Source organism: Bubalus kerabau, chromosome 4, assembly GCF_029407905.1.
Source record: "Bubalus kerabau isolate K-KA32 ecotype Philippines breed swamp buffalo chromosome 4, PCC_UOA_SB_1v2, whole genome shotgun sequence".
NCBI classification, from domain to species: Eukaryota; Metazoa; Chordata; class Mammalia; order Artiodactyla; family Bovidae; genus Bubalus; species Bubalus kerabau.
The window spans coordinates 131,443,710-131,452,608 of record NC_073627.1 but is presented as its reverse complement, the minus strand read 5'-3'; the positions used below and the strand labels follow the sequence as shown (position 1 = coordinate 131,452,608).

The following is an 8,899-nucleotide window of genomic DNA, read 5'->3' as shown; positions in this document are numbered from 1 at the left end:
GCTGAATATAATAACTGAAAAGAAAAACATACTAGAAGGGATTAAAGACAGATTAGGTGATACAAAAGAATACATAAGTATCTGGAAGATGCCTGCGTGCTAAGTTGCTTTAGTCATGTCCGACTCTTTGCAACCCTTTGGACTGTTGCCCACCAGGCTCCTCTGTCCATGGGATTCTCCAGGCAAGAACACTGGAATGGGTTGCCATGCCCTCCTCCAGGGGATCTTCCCTGGAGGAGGGATCAAACCCGCATCTCTTATGTCTCCTGTGTTGGCAGGTGAGTTCTTTACCACTAGGGGCCACCTGGGAATCCTGATCTGGAGGACAGACTAGTGGAAATTGCCTAATCATAACAGCGAAAAGGAAAAAAATTTTAAAAAATGAGTCCCTCTGGGACATCAAGCATACTGACATTAACTTTCAAAACAGCATAGTGCTGGCACAAAAACAGACACAGGGATCTTTGGAACAGAAGAGAAAGCCTAGAAATAAACCCATGTACCTATGGTCAGTTAATCCACAACAATGAGGCAAGACTATGCAATGAGGAAAACAGTCTCTTCAATAAGTGGTATTGGGAAAACTGGACAACTACAAGGGAAAGAATGAAGTTAGAATATTTTCTCATACCATCTACAAAAATAAATTCAAAATGAACTAAAGATGCAAATATAAGACTGGAAACCATAAAACCTTTAGAAGAAAACATAGGTTGTAGTCTGACATCAGTCTTAGCAATATCTTTTTGGATCTGTCTCCTCAGGCAAGAGGTTGGATCTCCTTGCAGTCCAAGGGACTCTCAAGAGTCTTCTCCAACACCACAGTTCAAAAGCATCAATTCTTTGGCGTTCAGCTTTCTTCACAGTCCAACTCTCACATCCATACATGACCACTGGAAAAACCATAGCCTTGACTAGACAGACCTTTGTTGGAAAAGTAATGTCTCTGCTTTTCAATATGCTATCTAGGTTGGTCATAACTTTCCTTCCAAGGAGTAAGCGTCCTTTAATTTCACGGATGCAGTCACCATCTGCAGTGATTTTGGAGCCCAAAAAAATAAAGTCTGACACTGTTTCCACTGTTTCCCCATCTATTTCCCATGAACTGATGGGACTAGATGCTATGATCTTAGTTTTCTGAATGTTGAGCTTTAAGCCAACTTTTTCACTCTCCTCTTTCACTTTCATCAAGAAGCTTTTTAGTTCCTCTTCACTTTCTGCCATAAGGGTGGTGTCATCTGCATATCTGAGGTTATTGATATTTCTCCCAGGAATCTTGATTCCAGCTTGTGTTTCTTCCAGCCCAGCGTTTCTCATGGTGCACTCTGCATATAAGTTAAATAAGCAGGGTGACAATATACAGCCTTGAATACTCAGCCTTGACGTACTCCTTTTCCTATTTGGACCCAGTCTGTTGTTCCATGTCCAGTTCGAACTGTTGCTTCCTGACCTGCATACAGGTTTCTCAAGAGGCAGGTCAGGTGGTCTGGTATTCCCATCTCTTTCAGAATTTTCCACAGTTTATTGTGAGCCACACAGTCAAAGGCTTTGGCATAGTCAATAAAGCAGAAATAGATGTTTTTTTGGAACTCTCTTGCTTTTTGGATGATCCAGCGGATGTTGGCAATTTGATCTCTGGTTCCTCTGCCTTTTCTAAAACCAGCTTGAACATCTGGAAGTTCATGGTTCACATATTGCTGAAGCCTGGCTTGGAGAATTTTGAGCATTACTTTACTAGCATGTGAGATGAGTGCAATTGTGTGGTAGTTTGAGCATTCTTTGGCATTGCCTTTCTTTGGGATTGGAATGAAAACTGACCTTTTCCAGTCCTGTGGCCACTGCTGAGTTTTCCAAATATGCTGGCATATTGAGTGCAGCACTTTCACAGCATCATCTTTCAGGATTTGAAATAGCTCAACTGGAATTCCATCACCTCCACTAGTTTTGTTCATAGTGATGTTTTCTAAGGCCCACTTGACTTCACATTCCAGGATGTCTGGCTCTAGGTCAGTGATCACACCCTCGTGATTATCTGGGTCATGAAGATCTTTTTTGTACAGTTCTTCTGTGTATTCTTGCCACCTGTTCTTAATATCTTCTAGTTACCAATTGTTCATTATCCTTATTGAGAATCAATACTCCAGGCACTGAACTAGGCACTTACTATAAGTCTTCTATTTGATAGGTCTCATAAAGCCTACACAATGGCATTATGATTCCCATTTTACAGTCTCAATAGAGTGCCTGAGTTCACTTGTTAAAACTTGGATTATGTCATTTTTTTATCCAGCATTGTATAGCTCAGCGCCTTGTACTGTGCCGAGCAGAGAGTAGGCACTCAAAACATGGTTGATGAATGAAGGAATAATTAAATCCCATGCCATTTCATTAATTTATCCTGTCTCTGGTTGATGCAGAGATTGTTTCTCCAGAGGAGATTTACTTCCTGGGCCTTCATTCTTTGGCAATGATTGCTCACCAAGTAGGGATTTGACGGCTCACAGAAATGTGTCTATGTTTTTTTCATTATCTAGGGCAGTGGTTCTCAAACTGTGGACCCTGGCCCAACAGCCCTGCTGTCACCTGTGAGCTTGTTAGAATTGCAAATTCATAGATCCCATTCCAGACCATTGAATTAGAATTTCTGGGCATGAGTCTCAGGAAACTGTGCTTTAATTAGCTTTCCAGATGATTCCAATGAATGTTAAATTTGGAGAACGATGGGAAATAAATGAATTTTTTCTGTCCAGAGATTTGCAATAATAGTATGGCTTGGCTGATTGGGTGGATGGAGGAGCCATTTACGGAAATTGGGAAGACAGGAGGGAAACATTTGGATGCAGATTTGGGTTTTGTATGTTAAATTTGGAGTACCCATGGGTTATCCAGGTGAAGATATCTGGAGGCATCTGCAAGGACAGAGTAGAGACTTAGATTTGGGAGTGGTGGTTGAAGCCACAAATAAGAGTGCCCAGGATAGTGGGAAGCACTGGAGAAGACAAGAACCATCGACATACCTTAAGTAATAGCATTGCTCCCCAGGTGGCTCAGTGGTTAAGAATCTGCTTACCAATGCAGGAGACTCAGGAGACATGGATTTGATCCCTGGGTCAGGAAGATCCCCTGGAGGAGGAAATGGCAACCCACTCCAGTATTCTTGCTGGGATAATCTCATGGACCTGAGGAGCCTGGCAGTACATGGGGTCGTGAAGAGTCGAACACAACTGAGCGACTGAGCTCACACACAAGTGTGTGTGAGTTGAACACAACTGAGCAACTGAGCTCACACACAAGCATTACTTAAGGAGAACAGGGAAGAGATGCTTAAAAAAAAACAGACTCTGAGGCCAGTCATTCTTCTTTGTGAGTGACTTGCATCGGAATGTTTGTCTCATCCTCCCCTCTGGATTATAAACTCTTTAAAGCCCGGGACTGTGTAAACTTTAATAGGTCCCTCAAACAAAAGTACATTGCTGCACAGCCTGTGAATAATCAATGAATTCCTACCAGGATTCTGCTTTGCAGAAATCCAATGTGATCAGAGCCATGAGCAAGATGTTTCCCCAAAAAAACATTTATATAATTTCCCAATGGACAGTGTGGCAGATTAAAAATAAGTGAATAAATAGAGGGCATCATGTGTAATCCACTGATATCTATGCTAATCACATTAATCAGAGTGAATTAATTACACCTGAAAACAGATGCAACGTTAAATTCCTTAGAAAATCAATTCATTAAACTCACATTGGAATGCACAGTCAACAACCTCCATGTTTAGAAACTATCAGCATGATTTGTGACAACTTCTGATTTACTAACGAAACTGCTTTAAACATTTTTAAAGGCAATTACAATTACTGTCTGGCATTTGATGGAAAGAAATCTTGTCAGCATTGTCCCTCGTGTGTCAACTGTCACAATTTTCTAAAAATTTGGAGGTGAAAAATAGGCAGGCTCTACTATTTGCTAGCCTCGATTAGGGTTAATTCAATGTGTGTCTGCAAATAATAGTGTTTAATGTAATCTCTCTAATTACAGATAAAACGCATTTTCAGTCATGCTCATCACTGACAGTATTTTGGGATAAGTTAAACTGACAGCTGCTTTCTACAGGGAAAGGAAAAAAAAATAAACCTTCCTTAGGGTTGTGTTGAATTTTTGCTTTTCTTTCTCTCTCTCTCAGGCATTGAAATTCAGAAAAATATGAAAGTAGACACTTACACTCTAGATACCAACTTTGAAAATCATGACATAGTCTCTCTCTTGGGAATTTGATATGGTTTCTGTCTCCCACCTCCATCAGTGAATATCTAACTTGAATTCACTCAGTAAGCATTTCTAAGGGTTTGTGCTGACCTGGGCATTGTGCTAGATACTCAGGATGATTCTACCGAAACTACCCTCCACAATGGCTTCATAAGCCAAGTCAAGTTTCCTACTGTACTGAACATGAGAGTTACAGTACCACTATATTTACAGCTCTTTCAGATTTAAACTATTCAAGTCACAATACTTTCTGAAGCGTCAATGCATGTTCTTCTTCAATACCAACAGTATAGTAAGACAGCGCTTTCCCCTTTGGTAACCATAAGCCTTTTTTCTATGTCTCTGAGTCTGTTTCTGTTTTGTAAATAAGTTCATTTTTATCATTTTTTAGAATCCACACATAAGTTATATGATATTTGTCTTTCTCTATTTGACTTCCTTTACTCAGTATGACAATTTCTAGGCCTACATATATTGCTGCAAATGGCATTGTTTCTTTCTTTTTTATGGCTGAATAATATTGCATTGTATATATATATCTTATTTATCTATCTATTCATCTGTTGACAGATGGAAAAATACAATTTGAGCAAAGAGAAAACAAGTTGCAAAAGAATATATACATTATGATACAACTAATATAGAATTTTGAAAGTGTAACTCTAAACCATAAGTTGTTTAGGAATATATATATATATGCAATGATAAACCAAAATTCAGGATGTTGGGGAGAAGTGAGGAATATTATTAGAGAATCATAGAGATTCCAACAGTTCTTGAATTGGGTGATAAGTTAATAGATGATTGTTATATTATTGTTTTGCATGTACAAATAATTTTACAGTTATTTTTTCTTTTAAATTAGTCTTATTTTTTGTATATATGAAATATTTTACTTTTTAAATCAGTTTTATTTTTCCAGTTTTATATTACTTTAGTTTCATGTAGGCTCTTTTGGCAATGTAAGAAGCAAAAATGCAAATATATAAGGATGTACTCTTTATTTTTTTAAATAAGAAAAAAAAACCCTAAATATGTACATATGGACAGTGAAACATATGAAAGCAGCTATGTTAGGATAGTATATTTACATGTCTTTTTTAATATATACTTAAAAACACTTTTGTATAATTCTGAACAATTGATTAGAAACGCGCAGGAAAAAATGGGCAAGGGTGGAATAATCAGAGTGAAGAAATTAGGATTTTAGGAACAAAAGGTGGAAATTGTGTTAGGAACACATATATTCAATGTGCAAAATGAAGGCCTGGCTTCTGGGAAGAGAACAACTCCGAGACTGTCCAGGACTGCCTGGTTCTCTGCTTGCTGTAGCACCCCTCTTCAGGGACAAAGAAAGTAGGTTCTGGGGATCAGGAGGCCACTCTTTGTGCGTTTAGTGATCATGGTCAGAAGGGGACAGAGAGGTGACTCTAGAATCTGAAGGAGGACAACTTTGAGGCCATTGACGACAGAGCCTGAGTGTAAGTTTTAAATCAACTGGAAATTGGGAAGTTGGCTGAGGGCAGGAAAGAGCTGTGAAGCGTTGAATGATTGAAGTCCACTCTGAGGACAGAGAACATTTGTATTTAGAGGGGGAAAGCACAGGAAAGGAACTCCAACAGTGGAGCAGAGCTTCCGTATTACAAGGCTCTGCAGTCTAAGGCTAATGAGGGACAGAGTTCCTGGAGACAAAATGGTGGATACCTTGAGTCAAGGAGGCTGAAGAATTAGTAGGACAGGTGATAAGTTTGACAGAAAGAGAAAATGAGGTTGTGACAGAGTATAGGCTAGTAGCTCTGTGCTTGGGTAGAGTTTCTTACCACTTGCTGATGAGCAAGGAACTCAGCATAAATGATCTCTGTGCTCAGAGAGGAGGCAGGGGTCTAAAGACTAAGCTCCAGGAAGGCTGCCAGAGGTTTTGGAGCCATATAGACATGCATTCAAATCTCACGGGATGTCAGGCAAGGTACTCAACCTCTCCTAGCTCCCTTCCCCATTTTCAGACAGGGGATAATGACACCTTCTCAGCAGCAGTGAGCATTAAGTGATGTCATGGATGAGTATTTCTATCAGGATAGCTGGCACACATAACAGATGCCTAATAAGCGTTGAGTCTCCTCTTCTCCTCAAATAAAATACCCTTAGAACCCCAGCCTGGAGGATGACCAGCATCATGGCAGGTGATCAGGTTAAGGGGCCAGTGATCCTTGGGCTGACTGTTAGAGCCATGAAATGGGCTGAGACTTAAAAAAAAATAAAACAAAAATGCCAGTGTGCTTGCAAAACTAACTGAATAGAACACACAAAAGTATTGTTTATAGTAACGTCACAATGCAGTTCAGGATGACACTGAAGAATAATTTTCTGAAGTATCTTTTGAAGAATTTTGTTCATGGTGAGGGGTGTCAGATAATAGATGGTACAAGAACCACCCTCTTTGAAGCCTGATGAGATTTTCAACCTGCTGGGCAAAGTACAGACTTTTTCAAATATTTGGACAAGATGATGGACTATTTAATACTCTCAGATTTTAGTATTCTCTGTTTTTTGATTTTGTTCTTTTCCATTTTTCTCCTAGTCTTAGAACAAAAGTTTATAAGTAGCTTGGTCATGAAGCTACCTGATAGAAAAAAAATGGGGGAGAGTGTGAAATCAGTGCCTAAGGCAAAAAAATCACATATAATCAAGATTATCTTTGAAAATAATTTGCATTAGGCTTTTTATAAGCTCAAAAGTCAATATTTAGTCAAAAGAATTGAAAGCAAAGTGTTGAAAAGATAATATTTGTACATGCATGTTCACATCAGTATAAAAGGAGGAAGCAAATCAAGTGTCCATTGACACGTGACAAGGTGTGATATATTATTTGTTATGGAATATTATTTAGCCTTAAGAAGGAAGGAAACTCTGACACGTGCTATAGCATGCTGAATCTTGAGAACATTATGCTAGGTAAAATAAGCCAGACACAAGAGGACTAACTCCACTCATATGAGGTACCTAGGTAGTCAAATTCATAGAAACAAGAAGAAGAATATTGGTTACCAGGGCTGTGGGAGGGAGGAATAGAGAGTTATTGTTTAATGGGAACAGAGCTTCAGTTCTGTAAGAAGAGTTCCAGAGATTGTTTAAACAACAATATGTGGTCTTAACATCACTGTACATTTTAAAATGGTTAAAATGGTATGTTTTCTGTGTGTTTTACCACATTTTTTAAAAAATCAATTAAAATTGTGCACAAAAATAACAATTCTTGTGTTATCTTTGTCCATTAAACCAATGGAAATTCATCCATAGGCATATGCCCCTTATCTAAAACTAATCTTTCTTGCCTCCTTCCCCACTCAAACCAGACTTTTGCCCCTAGAATCCCCAAAGAGCGAGCTTCTCCACTCCCCTTCTCTTTTATCCCTTTGGTCCAGACATTGACATTTGAATTTGTATGCAAGATGGTGCTTTACTGTATCTCTCATTCTCTTCATACAATATTTTATAGTTGAGGAATGAAGGTACTGTCAAGAAGCAGAGAGAAGTGTTTGGCTCCTAGACCACACACAGCACTTAGATGTCACAGAAAATACTTTATGTATGAACCAATAAAGAAAATCATGAAAACTCCCACATTTCTGTTTTTGAGCTATCCATGCATTAAAAAAAACCCATATTTGGAACTGTGAGATTAGGTTTGACATAAATACACTTCCATGTGTAAAATAGATAGCTAATGGGAACCTCCTGTAAAGGGAGCACAGGGAGCTCAGCTTGATGCTCTGTGATGACCTAGAGGGGTGGGATGGGGGTGGGGAGGGAAAGCCAAGAGGGAAGGGATATACGTATACATATAGCTGATTCATTTCTTTGTATAGCAGAAACACAACATTGTAAAGCAATTATATGCCAATTAAAAAAAATATTTGTACTCACTTGGAATATATATTTGGGATATGCTAAGTCATTTCAGTCATGTCCAACTCTTTGCAACCCTGTAGACTGCCAGGCTCCTCTGTCCATCAGATTCTCCAGGCAAGGATATGGAGTGGGTTGCCATGCCCTCCTCCAGGGGATCTTCCCCACTCAGGGATCGAATCCGTGTCTCTTAAGTCTCCTGCATTGGCAGTCAGGTTCTTAACCACTAGCGCCACCTGGGAAGCCTGTATGTTTCGGCCAGTGTTGAATAAAAGTTGTATTTGCATTGCCCACAGGGGCGTTTCTAAGCAATGTAGTAGGTAGTAATGGCTTCAGCAAAAAGGCAGAGTACCAATCAATCTTTGAGAACTCTAACCCGGATTCTTATAAATTCTGGTTCACAAATAACTGATATCCCATTAATTTGAAACAGAAAGAAATCCTTTACATGCCTAAATGATACTTTTAGGCAACAAATTGTTAATTCCACTATATACAGTTGAAAGCAAAAGCTTCATACACTGCACGTTTGTATCTCCTCAAAGCACCCAATTGTGCTTTGCTTGTAGGAAGTAATCAATAGATAGTTATTGAATTTAGAATGTCCCTCTTCCCAATCAGTGAAGTTTAATATATTTCTGATTCAGAATGCCTATTAATTTTTCAGCACTAGTAAGCCTTTAAAAAATCCATTTGAGATATGTTTAAGAGTTCACATGGGGTT

General features: G+C 38.9%; 1 long non-coding RNA gene across 2 annotated transcripts; it reads right to left on the bottom strand.

The window, feature by feature from the left end:
• Window positions 1-2,060: 2,060 nt before the first annotated feature.
• Window positions 2,061-8,783, bottom strand: LOC129651623 (uncharacterized). 2 transcript variants are annotated; one of them, XR_008714250.1, is made up of 2 exons: window positions 8,194-8,783; window positions 2,061-2,909 (listed from the first exon to the last, which is right to left on the bottom strand). It is a non-coding gene; the product is annotated as an uncharacterized LOC129651623 (long non-coding RNA). The 2 variants fall into 2 exon arrangements; XR_008714251.1 differs by lacking the exon at window positions 8,194-8,783 and adding an exon at window positions 3,018-3,661.
• Window positions 8,784-8,899: the final 116 nt, after the last annotated feature.